This window comes from Ictidomys tridecemlineatus, chromosome 6 (assembly GCF_052094955.1).
Source record: "Ictidomys tridecemlineatus isolate mIctTri1 chromosome 6, mIctTri1.hap1, whole genome shotgun sequence".
Classification (NCBI taxonomy): domain Eukaryota; kingdom Metazoa; phylum Chordata; class Mammalia; order Rodentia; family Sciuridae; genus Ictidomys; species Ictidomys tridecemlineatus.
Window position 1 is genome coordinate 197,574,452 of NC_135482.1, and position 24,501 is coordinate 197,598,952.

General features: G+C 49.8%; 1 protein-coding gene and 1 long non-coding RNA gene across 2 annotated transcripts in view; one reads left to right on the plus strand and one right to left on the minus strand.

Annotated features, from left to right (window-relative positions):
• Window positions 1–24,501, minus strand: part of Col4a1 (collagen type IV alpha 1 chain) — a 127,574-nt gene that overhangs the window by 92,791 nt on the left and 10,282 nt on the right. The window lies entirely within an intron of this gene.
• On the plus strand, window positions 17,593–22,905 carry LOC144365223 (uncharacterized). The gene is made up of 3 exons (XR_013423532.1): window positions 17,593–18,328; window positions 18,420–18,508; window positions 21,901–22,905. It is a non-coding gene; the product is annotated as an uncharacterized LOC144365223 (long non-coding RNA).

Sequence of the window (24,501 nt, forward strand, 5' to 3'; positions counted from 1 at the left end):
GGTCCTGATCTTCGGCCTCTTCATCTCCTACACAGAACGATGTATCTGTTATCCTGGGCTAGATGCCACACACAACCAACTCCTGCAACACTGCCCCCAAACCAAGTCACCAACGTGCCCTGGAAAGCACAAACTCCTGCCCCTGAGCCCAGGAGGAACATCCAATAGGTTATTAAGTGCCTACAGTATACTAGACACAGTTAACTCCCACCACTTGGTCAAGCACCCAGGCCGGATGGGGCCGATTCTGACTGTAACCTGCTCATACTGCCACAGCTCAGGGGAGGGGCCCGGGACTCGAATGGGCTCTCTAGCATCAGTGAACGCTCAGACGCCCTGCCAGCCCAGGCTCGGGAGCTTGGATTTGACACAGGATGCAAAAGATGGTGGTGATTTCTCGGCTGGAGAGTGTGAGGGAAGGAACTGGCATGGCCCCTTCCTTAGTGGGGAGGTGGCACCATGCCCATGCCAACCCGGTGTTGAACAGAAGGACGACGCGTGACAGAACTAACACTGCTGGGCCAAGGGCTTGCTGTTGGACTTTGGCAGATGCTTTCCAGGCAGTGTGGCGGGAAAATGACTGCACTTCACAGAGATCGGTGAAAGCATTGGCCGTGCCACTGGGCCATGGCCGGTCACTGGCATCATGCCCGGTCACAGCCTCCTGAACTCCAGCACCCTGTCCGCCAAGGCAGGAATGGTGCGCCCCTCCCAGGTGACTGTGACGATGAAGCACAACGGCTCACCTGAGAGCACAGAGCACGGACGCTCGACCCTCCCACTTTTTTCTCGGGGAAAGTCCAGGGGAGGATGGATAAAAAGCAAGGAGGACAGAACTTGCTGGAAAGGTGAGAAGTGGGAAGGAACCTCCAGAAAAAGAGCAGAAACCCGCTTCAAGAGCCCAGCGGGGGAGGCCCTGGAGCAATGGCCAGCGTCTACACACCCCCCCCCCCAGGGAGCAGGGGAAGGGGCGCTGCCCAGCACTACCCTGGGCCATGCGCAAAGTCGAAACAATAGGGATGTCGAAGCAGAGGTGCATGAAACTCACCTCAGTAAACAAGAGTGGACAATTTTTCTTTTAAATAATCATAGCACTTTAAGGAAAGTTCCAGAACTTTAGCTCATAAAAAAAAAAAAAAAACTCATGCCCTGATGCCAGTAAAATAAGACTTTTCTACCCGCCAGTGACCCAGGCGTGTGCTTATAAAACCATTATTTATAACAGAACTTAATAATATAGAAAAGTATACAAAAAACAGTAAAAACCTTTGAGAACAAGGCCAACACACTCTTCCCATAGCCCAGGAAAAATCCTCATAAAATCTGTCACATTCTGCTGATGGGAATCCCACCTCTGGCTTTCCTGCCACCAACACAGGACCCGGATTGAGTCAGAGGAAAATGTCAGGCAGCCCCATGTCGAAGGCCACTCTATGAAATCACTGGTCAGGACTCCTCAGGACTGTCAAGGTCACCAGGGGCACAGAAACACTGAGCATTTGTTCAGGCTGGAGGGGATGGAGGAGATGTGATAGCCAGGTGTGCGGCTGTGGGTGGACCCCAGAAGGGACGACGACCCTGGAGACCATGGTGGTATTCAGGCAAGGTCACCAGATGAGGTAATAGTCCTGTGCTAGGGCTCTTTTCCTGTTTTGACCATTTTCTAATGGTTCTAAGTTTTGTAGGACATCAGCATTCAGGGATTGAGGATGAAAGACATAGGAGAATATTTTGGATTTTTTTTTTCAAATCTAAAGTTATTCCAAATTTAAAATTTTTTAAATTACTTTTAAAAGAAATTCTGAATAACTTACCAAAACTTCATCTCATCTGTGGTTTTTCAAAGTCAATCTTTCAAGTACACTCAATATTCAAAGAATCGAGATAATCAAGGGGCAAGATTATCTAGGATTTATCAATGTTTTATATCAAAGAGGAAGAGATAAATTCATCTAGATAAATTCTGGTCATAGCCTCTTTAAAATGAAGACAAAGGACCTCTGCCAGCAACACCCTTTAAAGCTTTACTTGATTCTGATTTTCTTTAAGGGCTATGAGTTCTGGCACACAGGTGACAGATGGCTTTGAAGTATAAGTGAGACCACATTTTCATTTCTACAGTAACTCAGGAAAAAACAGAGTACACAGAGTGAAATTCTGTGATTCCACGTAGACTATGGATGCATAAACTTATGAAGAGAACAAATGTTGTCTGTCTGAAGAGGTGCTTCATGCTATAAATCAGACTTCACGGGCAAACGCTGTCCAGGCCCACTCACTGCGCAGGTCTGAGATGCCCTGCACAAACACGGTTCTCAGCCACTTGAGCACTGTGTGTCTGGGATCGGCCGAGGGCGTGAGGCAGTGGCCCAGACTGCATCTGCCTCCACCTCACCCTTCCAGCCTCCATCATGAGCTCCCTCTCAGAAGACGTCAAGGGTTCTCGGCACTGCACACACAGATGTCCCCCAGTGTGAAATGCGGCTCCAAGTCAACAGAGAAGGCAGAGGAGGCCAGAGGACCATACTGACAACCCTCTTCCTGCCAGAACTGAGGCCTGGGAAAGTCGGCTTTCTATCCCAGCAGCTGAGACACCCCACCGTAACAAGGGCTTCTATGCAAGGGTGTCAGGACTGCCCTGTCACCTAACTCCTGTGGGACGGCCGTGACAACCAACAAGGCTGCGGCCCCGAGCACCAGCCCTCTGTGCCAACAGTGAAGGGGGAGCCCAGAGCTCAGTGAAACTTCCTTTACCTCCTCCTTTATCCAACAGAATAACCACGGTGGACACTGCCAAAGCACACCACACTCAGGTAGCAGATGGCTGCCTCAACTGTTCCAGAGAGCAAGCATTTTGAGACCTAGGCTGCCTTTTGGATCCTTAGCTTGGTTAATTATTCATTTTTAAGAATGCAACAAGTGTTTAGAAAAAAGATTCCATCTTCATATCTTCTATTCCAACCATTCTATCAATGAGCTTCTTTTTGTGTGGGTATGGGATTAGAGGTTGAGCCCATGATCTTGCACATACTAGGCAAGCACTCCACCTCTAAGCTATAGTCACAGCCCTTTTTAGTTCATTTTGAGACAAGTGTCACAAGTTACCCTGGCTGACCTTGAACTTGTCATCCTCCTGCCTCAGCTGGAACTACAGGTGTGCACAACCATGCCCCGCTCTGAGCTTCCTATCTGAACAATGCTTATATACCTGAAATATCACCCAAGGGTGCTTCTCTTCTTGGACAGTATGTCTGGAATTCTGCCCTCCAACCACTCCAGAACCCAGCAGGAACAGACTTTTCTTCTTTTACCAATGTATTGCCAACCCCTCGTAAAAATGTGATGCATAATACGTGCTCAATAAGCAACAGTTGCCTAAGGAATGGGATCAGCAAATAAAGCAAGCTTTAGAAACACTCCCTGACCTTAAGGCCAAAGTTTAAAGACTAAATCCTAAACTCTGAACTTCAAAGGATAATATTCTATAAAAAGAAGTCTATAAATCAAACATCCAACTTGATTTATAAATTCAGATCCCAGAGTCAATCACTGCATTTGAAAAGGGTGTAAATTATCCAGCACATCCAGCAAGTATAAAGAGAGGCTAAAGGCCTCCAGGTTGCTTCTTTTGCTAAAAGGACAGGCACCATGACCCACACGTTCTAGTTTCACTGGTACAGTGATCACTGAAGTCGACCCCATGCCCATCCGCTCTGCCCATGCAGGTCCTCTTTCTAATGAGGGTAATGAATCAATTGTGCGAGGCTGAAGCTTGTTCAGGGTCATAGAAGCTCATCCACCAAGCAAGCGTTGACATCCAGACACACAGGAACACTAGGCTGTAGCCAAAAGCACTTACTGAAGGGTGCCCTTGGCCTTCGCTTCTAGTAAGCCTAAGCAATCATGATTTGGGGAGGCAGAAAGACCAGTAGGATTTTGTGGCCTAGCCAAATTCAAAATTAATTTTTATTTAAGAATGTACCATTATAAAGGCATTAATTATGCATTTGGTTTTTATTTTCAATAAATATTTAGTAGAGGTCTACAAAAGATAAATTATTGTGTTAAGTGCTAGGGATAAACCCAGGGAAATACAACAGGCCCTGTTCTCAATGAGCGCAATGTTAATGGGGAGAGGATGGAGAGCAATGACCACATCACCAGCTACTTATTATCCTAAAACATGAGCACAGTGGGGAAAAGTCTGTTTTTCTTCTTGATACAGTAGCTCAAAACCAAATCACAGAAGAATGCGAGGTGGCCCAGGAAGTGTGCCTCAGAACACACTCAGTGGTCCACACAGAGGCCTCTGTCCCCACCAAGCTCACACAACACTGGGAGGGAGTGGTCCAAAGGTGAGCACAGCCTCCAGGAGGCATATCGGCATCTGGATCTGGCTGCATCCCTTGCCTTCTTTGAGCAATTCACTGACCCCACAACTCCCAAGTGCCTCCCAGTTATGTGGAGACTGTGTCATCTGCCTGCTGAGTTGACGTGTTATATTACATATGTGAAAGTACATGGCAGACCCTCCGTGCACATAGCCATCTCCAACATCATCACCATTTCTTAACTGAAATGCAGTAAGAGAAAGTTCAAGAAGAGAAACAAAGAGCAATCAACTGCAGCACCAATAATCATACTATTTGTTCATGAATCATAACATTTTAGAGGTGGCTGATCTCTTAGGAATCTACCATCCAGCCTCCTTGTTATCCAACACAGAGAACGGATGTCCCCAAAGCAGAGACACGCCAAGATCAAGGGGCAGCAGATCAGAGAGGCATGGGCAGAAATGAAAACCACTGTAACAGGCAGAAGTGGCTTCAAGGAGTTGCCTTTCAATGGTTTCCCATCCCTCAAGAGCAAGGGCCAAATGTTCCTTCTGTTCTAGAGATCACTGCTAGCACCATCATCTCCCACTCATTCTCCAAGACAGACGATCAAATATTGGAGAGGAAAGCTGCATGTGAACAACCAGCTGCATTAAGAAACCAAAGTCAATGGCACCGATTCACCCCATGAATGCCAGCTGTAACCCTGTCATCTTCCATTTTTATTACACAGCTTATAGTTGATCCTTCACCAGATGGTCTTTCCCCACCAATATACAAGAGGTCTCCTAAAAATCCTTGACAAATGAAGCTTTTAGAATGATGGAGGCACCTGCATGGCTTACCCTTACTACCTCACCCTCATAGGAGAGTGTATTTCTCCAATGTATTTCTCAATGATAAAGAGAGATAAAACAGATGGACTGGGTTCACTGCTGTGATCCAGCCATTGCTCAGCTCCATCATAATTTGACTTTATACTGACTTGGTAACTTTTTACATCTTGGATAAAGAGACTAAAAGAAAAATAGGGAATACCATATCCTTCAGAATAGAAATACACATAACTATAATATATAGATGAACACATATATGTATATATCCATATACGATACATGTGTATAAACATGTAGAACATAAATAAAAATTATTCAAGAAAATTTTAATCATTTTTTAACTCCTATATATCTTCAAGTAGATTTGGAATCCTTTTATTTTTGCACAAACTGCATTATCTAGTTTACCTTTCAAGTATTTCCATCTTCATGGCAGAGCTATACAAAAGTGTAATGCAGATGACATGTCTGTCTGGGTAGTAAATCCAAAAGATTATAAAAAAAAATCATCTCCAGAAATGAATAATGAATTACAGTAAGATTGCAGGATACAAGATTAACATACAAAAGTCAGTCTCTTTCCAATACATCAGTAATGAACAATGCAATTTGAAATTAAAAAGGCAACTCAATGCCATTTAAATTAGCACCACCAGAAATGAAATACTAAAGTGTACTCTAGCAAAATTTATATAAGATATATATGAGGAAAACCACAAAACTCTATGAAAGAAATCAAAAAGGAATTAAATGGAGAGGTATTCCATGTTCATGGATAGGGAAACTTAATGATGTCAAGATAATGACTCTTCCCAACTCCGTCTATAAATTCAATTCAATCCCAATAAAAATTCCAGAAAAGGTCAGGCATGGTAGCATACCTGTAATCCCAGTGACTCAGGAGGCTGAGGCAGGAGGATCACAAGTTCAAGGCCAGCCTTGGCAATTTAGCAAGACCCTATCTCAAAGAGAAAAATAAAAAGGGATGGGAGCGCAGCTCAGTGGGAATATGCCCCTAGGTTCAAGCCCCATTACCAAGAAAGAAAGAAAGATATCTGCAAAATACTTTGTACATACGAGTCTAAAGAGAATACAGAGAGGCAAAGATCCAGAAAAAAAAAAAACAGCAACATTAAAGAAGAATAAAGTTGGAAGACTGAAACTGTTCCACATGGAGACTTACTGTAAAGCTACAGTAACCAGGCAGTGTGGTATTAGCAAGAGAATAGACAAGTAGATTAATGGAAGAGAATAGAGAGCCCAGAAATAGACCCACATGAATATAGTCAACAGATTTTTAACAAAGAGTTAATGCAATGGAACAAAAATATCTTTTGGAACACCTGAACTTCCACATTAAAAAAAATAATAATCTCAGGGCTGGGGATGTGGCTCAAGTGGTAGTGCGCTCACCTAGCATGTGTGAGGCACTGGGTTCGATTCTCAGCACCACATAAGGATAAAATAAAGATACTGTGTCCACCTAAAAAACTAAAAAAAAAATAATATTAAAAAAATTTAAAAATAATAATAATAATCTAAATTCAGACTTTACACCTTTCACAAAATTAACTCAAAATGGGTCATAGACAAAAATGTAAAATGCAAAACAATAAAATTCCTAGAAGATAACTTATATAGGATAAAATTTAGATGACCTTGGTTTGGGCAATAACTTTTTTGACAACACCAAAAGCATAATCCATGAAAGAAACTTTGAATTTTTCTGTCCTGCAAAAGACACTCAAGAGAATGAAAAGATGAGCTGCAGACTGGGAGAAAATATTTGCAAAAGAACATGATAAAGGACTATTATCCAAAATATACAAAGATATCTTAAACACAACAATAAAAAAAAAAATTGACCTTCACAGATACCTCACTAAGAAGACATACAGATGGAACAGAAGCATGTTAATGTGAGCAGGAAATGCAAATTAAACCAGTGAGGCACACCAATTGCAATGGTCAAAATCCATAACACTGACATCAAGTGCTGGTGAGGATGTGGAATGACAGGAATTCTCATCCTTTCCCAGCAGGAAGGCAAAGAATTCTCAAGCATTCCCAGTGGGAAGGCAAAGTAGTACAGTCACTTTGATGGAGTTTTACAAAACTAGGCCCATTCTTATCACCAAATGCAGCAATTGTGCCCCTTGGTATTCATCCAAAGGAGCTGAAAACCTATGTTCCACAAAAACCTACATTTGGATATTTAGAGCAGCTTCATTCATACTTGCCAAAACTTGGGAGCAACCAACATGTCCTTTAGTAGGTGAGTGGATTTACTGTGTTGCATCCAAGCAATGGAGTGTTATTCAGCACCAAAAAGAAGGGCTGCTCAGGCCATGAAAACACAAGGAGGAACCTAAGTGCACGTTACTAAGCCCACGTTCTACCTGGAAAGGCTGCGGGCTGCACAGTTCCAGCTAGACTCTGTGGGCAAGGCTCCAAACAGCAGGAAGATCAGAGGCTGCAGGGGCGGGAGGGCCTTGGGGCAGTGAAACCACTCTGGGTGGTGCAGTCACAGTGGACTTGTGTCAGAGCATTACCCATGGACTCTGGGTAGTAATGACACGCCAGGGTCGGGTCCTTGCCTCTAATGAATGGACCACTCCAGGGGACGCCAACAGTGAGGGAAACTCACACGTGAGGGGCAGAGATGGGTGGAAGTCCCTGCACCTTCTGCTCCATTTTTCTGTTAGCCTAAACCTGCTCTCAAAAATACAGTCTATTAAAAAAAAAAAAAACTCTGTGTATGTATGACCCCAAATTGTGAAACAGAGCTTAGTGAAACAGCTGCACGATTATTTTATTGTTGACTCGAATATTTTGTCATTTCCCTTCCAGCACCCTGGCTCAGTAAAGGCGCTGGTGAGCCTCCCAGGAGGCCCCAAGGACTGGAGGCTGGCCTTCAAGACGGATCCTCGCTGTTCTGCCAAAGCCTCCACCACACCCACAGTAATTTCACACATGTCGTTTCAAAGTGTTTAGTACAAAATAGCCCTAAATTATAAGCAGTAATTAACTTCTTAATATCAACTACTATCAACTGATCGTATGCATAATAACGTCTGAAAATGTCTCACCACCACAAGGAATTCTGCACCAACCAACCTAACAGCCTTGGCCGTGACCATCCACTCTCCTGCCCCTGGGCTCCGGTCCTAATTCCGGTACATATATGAACTCCACACAACACAGACAACTGCAACGTGAAGTGTCCAGGGCTTTAACTGGGAGCACAGGCTGTGGAGTGGTGGCCCGTGGGTGGAAATCAGCCTACAGATGTGTGCTTTTCCACCAGATTCTGGGAATTTTTGAATGAATCGCTTAAAATTGAGAATCTAGGTCTCTAATTCCTTTCCAGACTTTTAAAAACGGGCTGGGGGAGTAGCTCAGTGCTGAAGTGCTTGCCTGGCATACGCACGACCTGGGCTTGACCCCCAGTACTGGGGTGCGAGGTGGGTGCAGAGACAGGATCCCAGAGGCCTCCTTTTGCAGGACCGGCTCCCCACAAAGCTGGCTGCTTCTGCATCGCTGCCCCCACCCCAGCAGACGAGGGGCTCCAGTCTAGATAAGAGTGTGAGGTCCATTAGCCGAGCTCTAAGCCACTGAAATCCGCATTCTGCTATGTCCTAACATGTATTTACTTGAATATTCTTCTAGAAAGGAAAGAAGAAAAGAGGGGAGAAAGGAGGGAAGAGTAAGAAGGGAAGGAGAGCAACAACCTGGATTCCACCCTCGGTACCACAAAAAAAAAAACAAAAAAAAAACTAGCTGCTGACGCCAAAGTTTCCAACAGGATTCCTTATTCTGTCCAATCTTTCTTTCCCTGAAATCCCCGACATAATGACTATCTTCTCTGAACATCTTTTCATCAGTGTCAATTTAATGAGTCGGCTGACCCTTCCTGTGGGAGCCCTCTGTCCCACTGGCTCAGGGAAGCCGCACGGTGGCTGTGCGCTGCTCACGTCTCTGAAGCCCCAGAGCCTTTGCTCTGATGATCTGGCCATCCTTGCACCGTCCCCCTGGGACGGATTCTGGCCTCCCTCTTCCTTCCTTGACCTAGTTCTTGCCTGTCCACTGGGTTCAACCTAGGCTTTTTCTTCTCCTCGGATTTCTCAATTCCCATCTGGCCTCACTCCTCCCCAGTTCCCACATCATCTTGTACGACTCTTGGGCAACCCATCCTAGCATTGCTGCACGGGATGCAGTCTTTAAGAAATCCTTTCACACTTCCCCCGCCTTTTTCTAAGCCATCACAAGTAGAGCCCCCACTTTCTCATTCCCAGCCTCTTTGCTGAGCACATATGCTCACTAGTTTAAAATGTTTTCCCTGGTCATTCAGAAGATCTTAGAAAACGGCTTTCCATGGGGCCACTTACAATGACCCATGGTGGATGGACACAGAGGTGCAATGGAGGAGGACGTACATCACAGTGAGGAAAGTGCTTCCAACAGGACAGGCCTGCTGTACTTCCAATGTCCACCCAGCTCCTCCCAGAACCTCCCCGCGCCCACCTAGGACTTCCACTCCCTCTGGTCCTCCCCCACCCTTCCTCTGCTTATCATTTCGCTTTGACGTTCACAGCCTGGATTCTGGAATACCCAGCTATGTGCCCAGGAGTTGAAAGCACTATACTTCATGCCGCGTCCTAGACTCGTTGACGTTTATACAGCACGCTCTAGAGTTCTCCTTTGGGGGAGCCCTTTTCCTCCTGCCTTCCCTCCCCACCTCTTCCCTCCTCCCTTCCTTGTAGGTCTACAAGGCACTTCCTCTTTCCCCAGGCCACACCTCCCTGGATGAAGTCGGTGTGGAGGGGACAGTGGCTGGTGGACATGCTTTCCCAGGACTCGCTCCTGGCTCGGTTCTGGTTCTGTCGCCACTGGAGCCGCTGCACGTTTCTTCTTCACGTTCTGGCGGCTCAGGGTCCCACGGCTTTTTCACTTCAGACCAACCCCAGGTCTTGTGCTGTGGAACGCCTCTCTGGGTCCAGACCCCGCTGAGCTGCACCCTCTATGCGTGAGGTCGGTCGCCAGCTCTCCCTGCACCCCGGCCTGGAACTCAGTGCTCTTCCATCACTTCTTTCTGATCAAACAAAGATCCCACTACCTGGCTCCAGAGATGACAGTATTTCAAAAGAACTCGTTTCTAATCTTAAAACCATAATTCAGTAAAATCAAGTAGGCAACCCTTTGTGTACCAGGAAGGAAAGTTTTCTTTTACTAAAATACAAATTGCACTGTCTACCTCTGAGATGGTTGTTTTGGTTTCCAGATTCTGTTTCTCTTACTTTCCTTTTGTGGAATACCAGAAATGACCTTGCTCTCCTGCTTCCTGTCCTTGTACCCACCCAACTCTGACCTTGAAAAGTGGTCCTTCCACTAGAGTGTGACGTCTATACTTCTCCCATCTCTTCAGGGCTATTTTGAAACAACTAAAACATTGATCATCATCATCACTACCCATGGCGGGCCAACTTCTGCCTCTCCTCCTGTTCCCTATCTTCCTGAACAGTCCCTCCATAAATGCTCAGTCCAGTGACTTCATTCTGCTCAGTCCAGTTCTGAGCGGAGCGGTTCGTATCCTCCATACTCTCACTTTTTAAAATGTCACTAAACGCTTTTCTCTGTGTGTAATTAACCAGGCTTTCTTGCATACATTGAAGTCTCTTTTCCTATGAAGTACCTCTCTCCAGAAGCCTGATGAATATTTGCTTATGCTGATGATGCCACCGAAGGCAGGACCTCCCAGGTCAGCCCCACACCTCACACCTCTGTGACGCTGCCTCGGGCTCCCCCACAATGGAGCCCATCTGACCTCATGGTATGCAGGCTGGTACCCCATGAGTCACTTAGTAACTCAGTTCCACACAGCTCACAAGCCGTGATACGGATTCCAAAGCAGGTTTTGCCTCCTGAACTGTGGTGGGTGCTTTCTCTTGAGGTTCTGAGGACCATAGACACCTCCAGGTGATGGGAAGAAAGCAGAGCATACCAACTCTTACTCTGCACATCTTCTCCTGCAGGGCAAAGCTTCCCAGCATCAAAACCAGCCACCTGTCTACCCTGACTTCCTTCAGACAGTTTCACCAAGGCTTAACACTTGAATTCTGATGCGCTCTAACCACAGCCCCATCCAGGCTCCACTTTCCTTCTCAGCACCAGATCCTTGCACTACCATTTGCTGAGTCTGCCTTTCATGTGGCTCCTGACATCCAGAAGGGCCACTGCCCGCAGGTGACCCCACCTGGCCACCGGCCAGCTCCCCAGAGATCCCACACTGCGCCTGCATCCATCCCTGCAGCCCCAGGACTGCACTTCACTAGCTCGTCAGTTCTCCTTCCCCGACATCTCTGTGTTCTCCTCTGCATCCATTTTCCATTTCCATTGAAAACGCTCCCTTTTGACCTGGGGCTCATTTTTACGTCTATGTCTATTACTAAATGGTGAAATTCAACAGTTACAGAGAATACCGTGCTGTAAAAGTTACTTCTTTTAAAGAACTGAAGCACCAGTGAGCCAACAGCAGGCGGCTGACTGTCCTTCGACTGTGACATGTTCACCACCTCCACAGGGCCCAGCACGTCCAGATTTCAGACACAACAAAAATGTACACTCTGTGCCCGCTCATGGCCATGGCCAATCATGAATCTCATACAAATGTCAAAAGTGAAATGCCTCTAGGAGTTCCCTCAAAATCTTAAAATAAAAGTCACATTCCAAACTTCATGATTCTCATGAATACATCACAAAGTCGCCATTATGCTATTGAGAATGAAAACAATTGCAGGCTTGTATTGCAAGGGGAAGTATCCCAAGAATGAACTACATAGAATCTTCCAGCTCTTGCTCTCCTCTTGTTTGCTTTGGCTTGGCTGCATCACAGGGCACGGTCCCTGCACATCACACCTCTGTGTGCAGGGACAATCTACTCTGACTGCGGAGTCAACTTTGGTGCATGGGGTTTTAAAAGGAAGTTGCCTCTAAAAAAAAACCCTTTGTGGTTGTTCAAGTAAGCCCCTCTCATCTCAGTAGCTGTGTTGATGATGCACAAATGTAAATATGGAGGTGAATTTTCTTTCCCTTTGAAGACCATGGCCTTTCTCACGTGCTCTTTTAACAAATTCACTTCACAAGATAAAGGCCGAATCCAGATGTGCCCCACTCTCCACCTGCACCTGCTCAGCGCAGGTACCTGTTACCTGGCCATGTTCGACTTTGCTTCAGGAAGAACCCAGTTCTTTTGGATCAGAGTGGCTCTTCCTTCCACCCCAACTATGTGTCCCAGTTTTTTCAGTCACTTGGACATAAAAACAACTGAGGCTCTTGACTTTCTCAGTAAGCAGAACATCCTTTGGCCTCAGCAGCACCTTGGACATCATCCGTTGGCTTGTGTCACCACCAAACATGTGAGATCCTCTCCCAGTGTCCTCCTCCTGGGAGAACAGCTGTGAGAAGCAACATTGTTTCATGATGACAGTACTTTAGAAGGGGAAGCCCTATCTCCTGCAGCTAGAAAGATTATTTCCCAAAACAGAACACGAGGAACAGAAACACTGAGCACTCCTCAACCATCCCATGAGTGTCCACGCCCAGTGAGGCACACCGTTTTGACATTATTGCATTTTGATTGACATTATTGCATTTTGATTGACATTATTCCATTGCTCATTTTATTAACATTGGTTACTCCTTTGGCCTCCTGCACATGACAAAGGAAAAGCCAGAGCTGCAGTGGGCCAAGAGCACCCGGGTCCTTGTGAAATTGCGGGGGAGAGAGGAAGAGCGCGGCTGCTGCCGTGCCATGGAGCCGGCCGCTTCAGAGCAACACAGGAAGCCAGACTCGGATGGCGTGAGCCCGTGAGAGCTCGAGGTTGCTCTAAACACCTATAAATTACGCACTCAAGAAGACTCAGAGTCCACTTTGGGGACCTTGGCTACTTGGCCAACTGCACTGTTGGCGGTCAGCGGGGAGCGCTCCCTGCAAAACCTCAGCCTCCACAACAGTTCCTCTGGCCTGAGGCTTTCTCAGAATGAGGGCCTCCTCCTCCTGGGGCCGCGGCCTGCCAGTCCATCAGGAAGGCCACTTCCCTCCGTGCTGGTGAACTCCTTCAACCCGCCAACTGCTCTGCCCTTCAGAAAGTCAGCAAGGAAGTTCTGCCAACAGCCTCCGCCATCGCACTCTTCTCGCACCCGCAGCCCTACCTGCTCAGATCCCAATCCCACCTAGAACACAAAGGCCTCTCTGTGACTCTCCTAGCCACAGTCCCTGCCTGGAGTGCAGGCTGCATGTCACTGTCCAGCTAGACTTTGTTAAGGAGCTTCTCACTGTCACAGTCACCAGTGACTCTTGGTTCCTAAAGCATAAAACTTGGACAACCTCCCCGCTCATTGTTCCCCACGGAGCTGCACCTGGAGTGATGTCAATGACAATGTTATAATCCTGGCCTGGACTGACCCAAGTTTAAAACTGCCTGGGAACCTCTCGGAGCTATTGTTGAATCATGGATACAATAGGACTGAGGCTCTGGGCCCTGCACGCACAGGGCTGCACGCACAGGGCTGCACGCACAGAGCGTTAACAGGGCACCAGGCTCCTGCGGCACATCCCCTTCCACACCTGTCTGCTTTCCAAGCTCCTCGCTGTATCCTAGAGCCGTCCTCCTTCCTGGTGGGCCTTTCCTGATGTGGCTGCCCTATCCAAATCCACTGGCTTCAGACACAAACCCTTTAGACTATGGATGCAGCAGGTCTCATCTCACATGTCAATTTCCACCAGTCAAGGGTGGCTGCCAGGGTCTCTGAACGGGGAAGTACTGAGATCCAGTGCTCTGACCTGACTGTGGGTCCCCCTCCCAGGTGCTGAGCACCACTTCTCCAAGCACAAGGTCTAAATGCCGACACAGGGAGAGCTCTGGCTTAACTGCGGTTCCACCTTCACCTTAGCTCCACTCCCAAGCTCAGGATCTGCACCACGATGTGGGAATCAGGATTCGTGGAGACCCCTGATGTAACCATGGGTCCTTCCCTACCCTAGGCACAGCTCCAAACCCAAAGTCTGCAATATGACGTGGGAGTCACCTGAATGGCACATCTGCCAAAGGCAACACTCGTTGTGCACCAAGTCTGCTGACCTGACTTTGGGTACCTGCTGTGGCTTCCAAGAACCAAGAGCTCTGTCCAAGTGCTCCTGAGCCCTCTACCAACACATCCATCCGGGATGCCACCACATTAACTTCACGGATACAGGACTTCTGAAGTCAATATTGTTCTCATTTGGTGATCAAGACCCGGCCCACCACCAGTATTCCTGCACCCGTCCACATGTCAAATCTGAAGACAGGGACTGTGATTCCATGCAGTCTGGGTGCTGCGGGGTCCTAGAGTGCCTCTGACCTCCAGGCACAGACTCAAGTGTGAAGTCAAACCCAGCAGCCTCTTCCCCTTTCGCACCTCTGCCTGCGAGTCAGTTCTCTTTTTGTCACGTTTCATCTGTTTGGACATTGAATAGACATGGCTAAGGAGCCCAGAGGGAAAGGTGATGACACACCAGTGTGTGTTGGTCACAGGAGATGAGAACATGCACCAAGCCCAAACCATGCTATACACCATCAGGGGCAGCAGGAAATGCGAACCGGGAGGGCTGTGTGTCTGAGCACTGCAAGGCCGAGGGGCACACGTCCACACACACGCACATACCTGCACCCACGTGCACCTGGATTGCTTGTGCATGTACACACAGATTGCATGCACACACACACACGTGCATAGAGACTCTGCTCAAAGGCTGTGAGTCACCAGGGGACACCACCCACATGTCCACCATCCAGCCCCAGGCTCAGCTGGGTGAGGTGGCCTTGGACAGCAGTGCTGGGTAACATTGAGGGGGTATTTTCATGGCCCTAAAGGCTTTAGTAAAACACAGGCGGGATGGGGGTGAGGGGCGGTCTCCTCCAGCCCAAACAGCAGTACCCCACAGCAGCGATGGCAGAGCGTCTGCCAGAGCAGAGCTTCCAGCCTGGCCAGCCTGCAGGGCCACAGCTGCCCACATGCTTACAAAGCATCCTTTAGGTGGAGAGCAGGGTTCTGTAAACTCATCCCGAGTGTCCAATCCCACACTGGCGTGAGTGTCAGGACCTTCCTGAGCCAAGAGAGGAGAGTGCGGAGGGGCCCAAAGACCGCCAGCAAGCCTGAGATGGGAGCAAGGCTAGTGAGCTCATCCCAAACCTGTCCAGCAGCTGCTACAAGCCTGGAGACACCGAGCTCTGCTCAGTCCTGACCACCATGCACTCCCACCTGGAAGGCACACCTGAGACAAGCAGCTCAGTTCCACCTCCTTCCCCATGACGTCCTTCCTTAATGTCTCTGAATCAAACATGCATCACAGGTAAATCCAAGAAGGTAGGAAAGCCAAAGTTCTGGAATCTGGAACCCATCTGCCACCATATGTCTCTAAGATCTGACCAATAGAGTCCCTGAAGCTTCCAAGTCATGCTTGTTGATTCAGGACCAGGGTGTAGATGCAAAATCAGCAAGCATCATTCGGAAGCTCAGGGTCTTCAAGTATGAAGTATTGAAAAGTTGACATGATATTGCAATGTTAGTCTGCAGGTCCTGAAGGAGCAGGAAGCCGATCTACAACCTCAATCCACCTCTAGCTCTGTGCAGGGTGAATGGAAGGAGCACATTCTGATGAGCTGATCTTCTAAGGCAGATCCAGTTGGATTTTGCTATGATTGAATTCAGTAGGCAGAGGTCAAACACACACACACACACACACACACACACACACACACACACACATATTCCCCACAGCTGTCTTTTTTTCTGGAAAAAATAAAACTTTTTTAAATGAGCAGAAGCATGGCTATATCCTCTTCTTAACAGGAGAACTTGATGGCCTTGAGGTCTTCACAGTCTCAGGGTGACAGGCACACATGGACGGGTGGACATGACCATCCCCGACACCTGGAAGGAGAAGGCAACGCCCCACCACACCTAAGGTTTCTTTTCCACATGAGTGGAGCAGTGCACACTGCCAGCCACTGTACCATGGCCAGGAAGGAAAACCTAGAGCCAACATGGTCCCTATCCTCAAGGAAAAGTCGAGGCCCACAGATGCCCATCAGGAGGAGGCTCCTTTCCAGAGTCACCAATAAACACACAGCAACATGGTGAGGAGAAAGCCCCACAGAGCGAGAGGGTAGACAAAGCTGAGGAGGCTTGGTCCATGAGGCCCTGACCACACGGGCAGGGGAGGAAGCCAACCGCAGCACGGTCACCCACCACTGGAGAGAAACTGGGCCTTGGGGCTGCGAGAGGGCAGGCAGCTGTCTGGGAACCCACCTGAGAGCCAACCTCCCTGGAGCCCAGGGAGGCTGGGGGCAGGAGGTAGAGGCAGAGAGGACTCTGCCCCAGATGGTCAGCGTGAGCCGTCAAGCCCAGGCAGGTGCAGAGCCCTTGCAGACAGGGGTCCTCTCAGGGATGGGGTTGAGAAGATGGCCAGTTAAGGACAGATTAGAGATGGGAACAGGCAGAGATGGTCACTCAGAAAGTGCGTCCTGGGCACAGGAGGCACCATCCCCAGGAAATGAGGGTGTGGGCAAAGTGGAAAGGCCGGTCACGGTCAGCTGGGATGGGCTCCCATGGGCACAGGAGAACCCCGTCCCAGGACTGCCCAGCCCCCAGAGTCCTGGGCTTCTAGGGGTGCTAAGGTCAGCTAGAGCTGCTCCCAAACCCGAAAGGGGACAGGCCATATGTACAGCCCTGTGGGTCTTGGGGTCTCCACGCTGCAGGAAGCACAGAACAGGCAACCAGACCCTGCGCGTGCACAGGCAGAACCCCCCACGCCCCGCGCCCTGTGGGCGAGACCCACGGCAGCATCTCAGCCAGCACTTCCCCAAGTCCACGTGGTGGAGTGTTTCCTACTCTGTCTCTCACCACTGACACCCGCCCTCCGTGGTCCAACAGGCCGTGTTCCTGTAGGACGTGCACTTTGGCATGTGCCACATGACTTCAAAGTTCTTCTTCAAAATGAGTTTGGAAAAAACACAAAACTCCAGAAAATTCAGGAGTGGCTTTTGGAAGAAATAGGCTGAGGGTGGAGAAAGGGGCTGAGGTGCTATTTGTCTTCTCTCCTTCTTCCCTCAGAGGCCACCCACCAGGGGGGCGGGGGACTGGTCACGCTGTATGAACGCTGCAAGGCCAAGGAACAGGGTCACGGCCACAAAGGTGGGTCACAAAGGTGGGTAGTGTTCCCTGCTCCATGTCTGCAGGAAAAGGGACCTTTTTTTTAACAATAGGAGACTTTGAACAATAGGAGCAGAATTCCTTTAGCCTCTTGTGACATCTCAGCAAAAAGCCAGACAGCACGTGGTCCCGCCTCAAAGTCCAAGGCCAGCCACACGGACACCTCCTCTAAACCGTTGCACACAGCTGCAGATCTAAATATTCCCCTCCACGTCTGCTGCACTTCCAGGCCTATTAATACCTTATCTCTGTGAAGTTCCCTGTTTCCTCTCCAAACAAGAAGGCCCGCCAGAGCCACAGCTCGGATTTTCCATTGGAATATGGAACAAAGCGAAGCGAGCTGGTGTCCTGGGTTCTTATTGTGTTCACGGAACCCTTCTCTGGGGGTCAAAGAGCTGGATATGGTGAGCGATCACTTGGGCAGAAAGCCAGCACCCTGCGAAGCCCAGACTGCACCCGGAGGCCGCAGGCCAGGATGGCCTTCCTGGGAAGAGCTGGCTCCCCAGCGCTCAAGGACGCAGGCTGAAAACCGGACACAGGCCAACACGCTTCCCCGTGGCACAGAGGGCTGTCTACAGCAGGAAGCACACATCGAACTCAACAGCGATGTCCCCAGGAGGAAAGTTTCCTTGAGGAACCACGACCCCGCTCCATCTCCCCTGGGAAAGGAGCAGCCAAGGCCTGGGGAGGCTGCGGCCCAGAACAGCCACGCGGCCCGAAACCCACGCTGGAACACGGCCGTCGGAGCCCACGGCTCAGGAGATGAGCAGAATCTGTCTCTGGCCCCCGAGCCCCCAGGGTCACCTAACCACAGGCAAGCACAACCCGCGGACCTGCCAGGCCACGGTTTCTTACAGTCTTTGTATTTTCTTTGGGCAGACAAAAATGGAAAATCACAAGAATGTGAGTGTCATTTGAAAAAAAATAACAAGCATCCACTAACTCGGAGGACCTGAAGCCCAACCAACTGGCTCTCCACCCTCCTGTCTTCCAGGGACCTCTCTAAAGCCCCAGAGGGGTGACTACAAACCTGAGTGTGGGACCGCCTGCCAAGGGGAGTGAGTCCTGGACCCCTGTGCGCAGGTACGCGAGGACACCAGGCGGTGGGGAGGGACACGGAGCCCAGGGAAGGGGGAGCGGAGGACACCCTGGTCCTGGGCATTTCCTGAGTGGGCTGAGAGCCCGAGGAGAGCGACCCCTCCTCTCCCCGCCTTCCATCTGGCCAACCACGACTCCTGGTTGTCCTGCCTGGGGAGGGCTTCTGACCCCCAAAACCAGAGGCAAATGGCCCCAGGCTGGCCCAGAAGTGGAGGGCGGGCTGGCCGCATGAGCCATGCTGGACATCAGAACTGCCCAGGCCCTGCGAGAGGCCCAGCAGCACCGCATTCCCCTTCTCCTTTGCCTGGGCCCCGCCCCTCGCTGGCCTTCCCCTGCACGACCCAGCCCTGGACACACCCATCGGCCACTTTCTTGGTCCATATTTCCACAAAGCTGCTACAGGTCTTACATGCTCCAATTTTAGGCTGTTTTCAATGTCTGTTCACCAAAGATGACTGATGAGGTCATCCAAAGCAGAGTCGCAGCTGAATGGCAAATGGAGTACGTGGACACCTCAAGCCGCGTCAGCCGTTAATGTATGTGTTCAGGACCCAAGATTACAGCCGCGTGGGGACACCCACAGGCATCTTTGGGGGCCAAAGACTAACATCTCAGGCTTCATCTAGGTGGAAACCCAGGGCTGTGAGACACCCACGAGCCACCGCGGCTCCTCACAGGTCAGCTGCTGCAGCCACAGCGTCAGCCGTCCCCTTTCAGGGGAAGCGTGTTCTCCACAAGGCGAACGAGGCCACCGAGGCCAGGGCAGTGGTCCTTCTGTTCCACATACTCCAGGAAGACAAGCAGGTTGGCTCTGAGGCCCCCCAAAATAATAAAGGAGGTCCAACCTTGAAGAGCGGTATGTGGAGTGAGGGCTGGCCCCCTGGCAATCATGCTGGACACACATCTGCAAGAGTTTGTTTCCATTAGCAGGTGACTTGATGTTGTTCTAAACAGAAGAGCCCTGTTTTGTGGTCAGCAATTTTCACATGCTGTTGCATAGGTTTTATGTTTTTTTCTCTCCCTGAAAGCCTGTTGAAGGCCTTCTGGAGTTTGTTTTTTGGTCTTGCAGTATGCGCTTACCCTGCATGCACACACGAGCTGAGAACTCCAAACGGAGCAGCTCTTGGAATTCCAATTTTCCAGCTTCCTGAGGGAAATACAATCTATGCAGCATTTTCATCATCAAAATGTCATTGCACTGTTTAAAGTTAGTGTCTAAGGCTTCGTTTCTTCTATGATTTACCCTCTTAATCAGGACATCTAGCCACCCACAGCATGTGCACACAGCACTCAAGATGCCCTTAAAAGGCAGCCTGCCCCAGGCCTCCCTCCACAGGCTGCTGTTCCGCCTCACTCCTCTTCCCCTTGAGCTCCATTCTCCCAAACCACCACAGGAACATTTCTAGAAGCAGTATACCCTGTCCCCTCTGCACTGCTCACACCCCCACAGTCCACTCCTGGAGCCATTGGGTGCCTTGACCCGTCCACACCTCAAACCCTCATCTCTGATGCAGGCTCCACCAGACCGGACTCTCCACCCCACGTGGTTGTTCCTCTGGGTTTTTGTTTTGGTCTGGCTCTTGGCAGCACCTTCTAGTTCAGCCTGCCAGTGACCTTGGTCTCCTAGGCTGGGGTGGTCCGTGATGGATGGCAGGGGTCAGCGGGCGGAGGCAGCAGCTGGGGTAACTAAGCTGTCCCAGGAACAGGGCTCTGTGCATTGGGACAAGCACAGACAGCAGGGACACAGTGGGAAGGCGGAGGCCACCTGGCCTGCAGCACCTGCACAGCCTGGAGATGCCCTGCTGGCCTCTGAGGACGAGGGCCGGCTCTGAGCTCCCCTGTCCAGGAATCCGAGTGGCAGCCTCTGGTTTACACCACTCTCCTCACACCTAGTGCTCCCCCAGAGGCCACGCGGAGGCCGAGTGGCTGCTCTGGTTAAAAGCCAGCTGTCTCCATGAGCAGTTGGACATCATGAAGCAAAGTCTCCCAACCTTGGGTTCTGCCTTCTCATTCCTTCAGCTCTCGTTCTCTGAGCCTCAGTAGAAACAGGTGGACAGCATTAGTTACGCAGTCCCCTCCTCACTGGCCGCCCCGAAGGTCACCATACGGATCAGGACACTTCTGGGAGTGCAGGCACCACGGAGTCACAGGCAGACCTGCCAGAGATGCCACCCTCCCACAGTCACCTTCCCACTTCATGGGGACTGTGTGGGAAGGGCTGGGCTTCGCAGAGGACTGCTGCCCTGCCCAAGTGCACGGTGGAGCACAGGACTTCCATCAGTGCAGGACGCCTCCCTGGGGCAGCGCACAGCGGAGGCGCGCTCTCCGAAACCTGCTCCCTGTTATCATGGGGCACTTCTCCTAGCCCCAGGTGATCTTCTGAAAGGATTCTTCCTCTTTCCTCCCACTTGAAGAGCTCTGAACTGAGCTTTTAATTACACAATTCTGCCTTCTGCAGAAATACAAATTAGACATTCCTCTCTGAAATCAACTTCCTAGCATGGCCTTGGCCACCGCCTGGTCAGTCACGGACACTGGCTGAGCACCTGTTCTGTGCCATGGTGCCCCTGCACTGGGCTCGACTGGGAAGGGCCCAGAGACAGAAAGTGAAGTACAGCTGGGTAGACGGGGTCTGCACACGTGCACAGGCCATCAGAGGATCCAGGAAACGAGATAAGCACCCAACATTTTGTACAACAATACGGTTAATGCTTGCCAAAACTGTCTTCCTTGACCAAGGACTTGCCCAGAACCCTCAGCAGGGCCAGCATCCTGCCTGCCTAGTGCTTCTGAGACAGCATCCAAGTTAGCTCTCCCCCATCCACTGCCAAGTTCAGGGGCCTTTGTCTATGTCAACAGATCTTCTATAGCAATCCTCTACCAAATCCCTCCAGACCATGGGTTGGTGGCACCCACCCCTTTGTGCATGTAAAAAACACCTCACATGTGGCCTCCTTAAACATGCTCTGTGCCCAGGCTCATTAAAATCTGCATGATTTCAAGTATTCCTGAGCCCACTGGAGAAGAGAGGCCACGTTGTGGTTCAGAGTGGACCATGATTCACTGACTCAACCTATCATTCTAATTTGGGGGTAATTTATTAAATAATAATAAAATAATAGTAGTTTTTATTAGATGATAAAGTGTCTTCCACTATTTTTTTTTTTTTTTTGTACTGGGGATTGAACCCAGGGGCACTTAATCACTGAACTACATCCCCCAGTTTTTTTTATTTTTTGAGACAGGATCTTGTTAAGTTGCTTAGGGCCTCGCTAAGTTGTAGATGCTGGCTTTGAACTTGTAATCATCTAGGATCCCTTAGGACTACAGACATGTGAGTTAAAGTACCCCTTCCCTTTTGTGTTTATTTTAAACAGAAAGAGAAGCAGGGACCAATGTCAGGAAGACCCAGCCTGGAAATTGGCTTGATCCACTGCCTGCTTTTCTCCCACAAAGTCCCCCAAAAAGGCTCCCTCTGCTGCCTACAAGACCCCAGGTTGGAAGAAGGACAGGCACTGAGAGGGTGGCCACTGGCAGGTAGGCAGGGAGGGCGGTGGCCAACAGGACAGTTGTCTCCAAGCAGAAGATGAGTGAGAGGCTGGGCATGCCCGGGGCTGTTACCCCACACAAAGTGGGGCAAACCTTTCCAGGACTAAAGTCCCGCCTCAGACTCAAAGGGACCTGGGATGGTGAGAAAGAAACTGGCTGCTATTAAAAACTCTCAGTTCCACCAGTGTCTCCTAAAGTACTTGCAGCCCCTCCTTCAACTGGTGACACTCAAGGTCATCCACAAATGCACGTCCACCCAGCAGTGCCACCATGGAGAAGGGTTGTGGCCCGCCACACAGATCAGCAAAGTCTAACACTTGGGTAGATGGGACCCAAGGTGTGCGCACGGTTGCAGAGGAGGCCTGCTCTGCACGATCTCTGGCCGTTCCAGTTGATGGCTCTCACACGTGTCTGTGACCCTGGGGACGACAGGTCAAAGGCACCAGCTGGTGGTAACTGCTCCAACCTGAAAAGCTATTAAGAATAGCTTGGGAGTTAAGTTAGGTTCTGTTCCTCTGCCAAGCATAGCTTTCACGTTAATGCCACTCTTTCTCATCACACAGGCGCATACCGTGCCCCACCAGAACAAGGCGTATTACACGGTTGGCATGGTGTGCCAATAGCCTGTCAATCACTTTTGTTCTGACACAAGTCTCAGGAGATTCTGCTGTGACATGGCAGAGTACCAACTCATGCTGTGTTTCTGAAGATGTTGCGCAGACATAGGAACATCGGCGGACCTTACCTCTTCCTTGCTCTCTGACACTTTAAGAAGAGACATTCCAATTAAGAAACCAAGCAAAGAGTCATTCTAATAAATATTTCCCACTAAAGGCCCTGTAGTGTAATGCATTTGTATCATTTCCTCTTATTAACAGCTTCGCAGTTGCAGGGTGATAAGGTATGAGTACGGCCTACTGTACAAAATGTGCCACACATTTTGCCAAGAACTTTGACCTGTGTTTTCTTGTTTCAACGGCATTTTCATAGCAATAGGCCTTGTGTTTCTGGCTGTCCTAACTCACAAATTAGATTCCCTTTGCCCAGGAAGCCTGGGACACCCCCATCCCTGCCAGGAGACTCAGTTTCACCAGGTAGTGGAGGTTGCAGCCAAGGGCCTCCTGCCTGCCTGCCACGGTGGCAGGGCGCCTCTGAGTGCAGCCAATGATGAGCTGGGGACGAGCTTTACAGAGCAGCCACACAAAGCCATGGGCTCACAACTACTCAGCAAGGTATAAGACATGGTGTCCTTTGCAGCTGGAGGCCCCAGGACATGTCCCCACCAATGATTACAGCAAGCCCCTTCCTCACTGTATGCCTCCAGCCCTTACCAGGTCCTGCTGGCTTGTCCAGAGACAAATGCAATTTTAAGGCAAAGGACAATATTCTTGCATCACTATTGTTGTGACACACACTGTCATCACCAGAACCCATTTGTGTTTTTAAGGGCTTCTCCCATGCCTACATCTGGCATTTCCACATCTGATGGCTGGTAGCTTTCCCATGACTGGCTCTGCTTAACTCCCAAGGCAGGGTGGAGAACTGAGCTAACCCATTTCCTACTCTAGAGGCACTTCAAAACTTCCATCAAGTGGAGACACTCCGAATGTCCAAGATGTACTTTAGCACACAGTAAGTTCTACCTCCCAGGGAGGACTTTGGTTCTCTTCTTACATCTACAGCTGTTTTAGCAAAGGCAAGTGGGTGAGTCAGCAAAGGGGGCCACCTTGGGACTTGGGGTGGAGCCTGATGAAAGGCAGAGAGTGCTGATGTGAATTCCATAAATAACCATTAAGGGCAGCTCTTCTTACCTGTCTGCTCCAAAGCCTGCAATAGTGCCTGGCACAGAGCGTGTGTGCAGTGTTGACTGCAAGCCCGAATGAGTAGCAGTCTCACACACACACACACACACAAACACACACACACACACGATGCACCTATGTTCACACAGATTGTAAAATCCCACCTCATGAGGTTCAGTCACAGCTATGTTCACTGAATATGCTCAATGAATAAAAGCTGTAACATCCCATAAACGGTACTCAGTGAAGCAAGACTCAGGTGCCACTCGTTTCCCTGAGACAGGCACGACTTCACAGCGAGAGCAGCTGTGCAGTGGCTTGGGACTGTCCCACCTGGGGGCTTTTCAAGACGCCCCGAGGTTTCCCTCTTGCACTCTCCTGCTCAGTGTCTCTTGGTCCTCGACCCAAGCTGGCTCTGAGATGGCCAGCAGCAAAAGCTTTAGTGGCTGGAAGCCCCTTCTGGTGTGCCAGGAGCACTTTCTGTCACAGGCTGGATCAGACTCTTGGGGGACATTGGGATTTCAGCACAGGGAGCATGGCCACGCGGGCCTCCCGTGCCTGCCTGTGCTCTCACCAGGTCCTCCACAGCCTGCGGCTGGCCCTCTGCCGGCCTCCCTGTGAACCAGA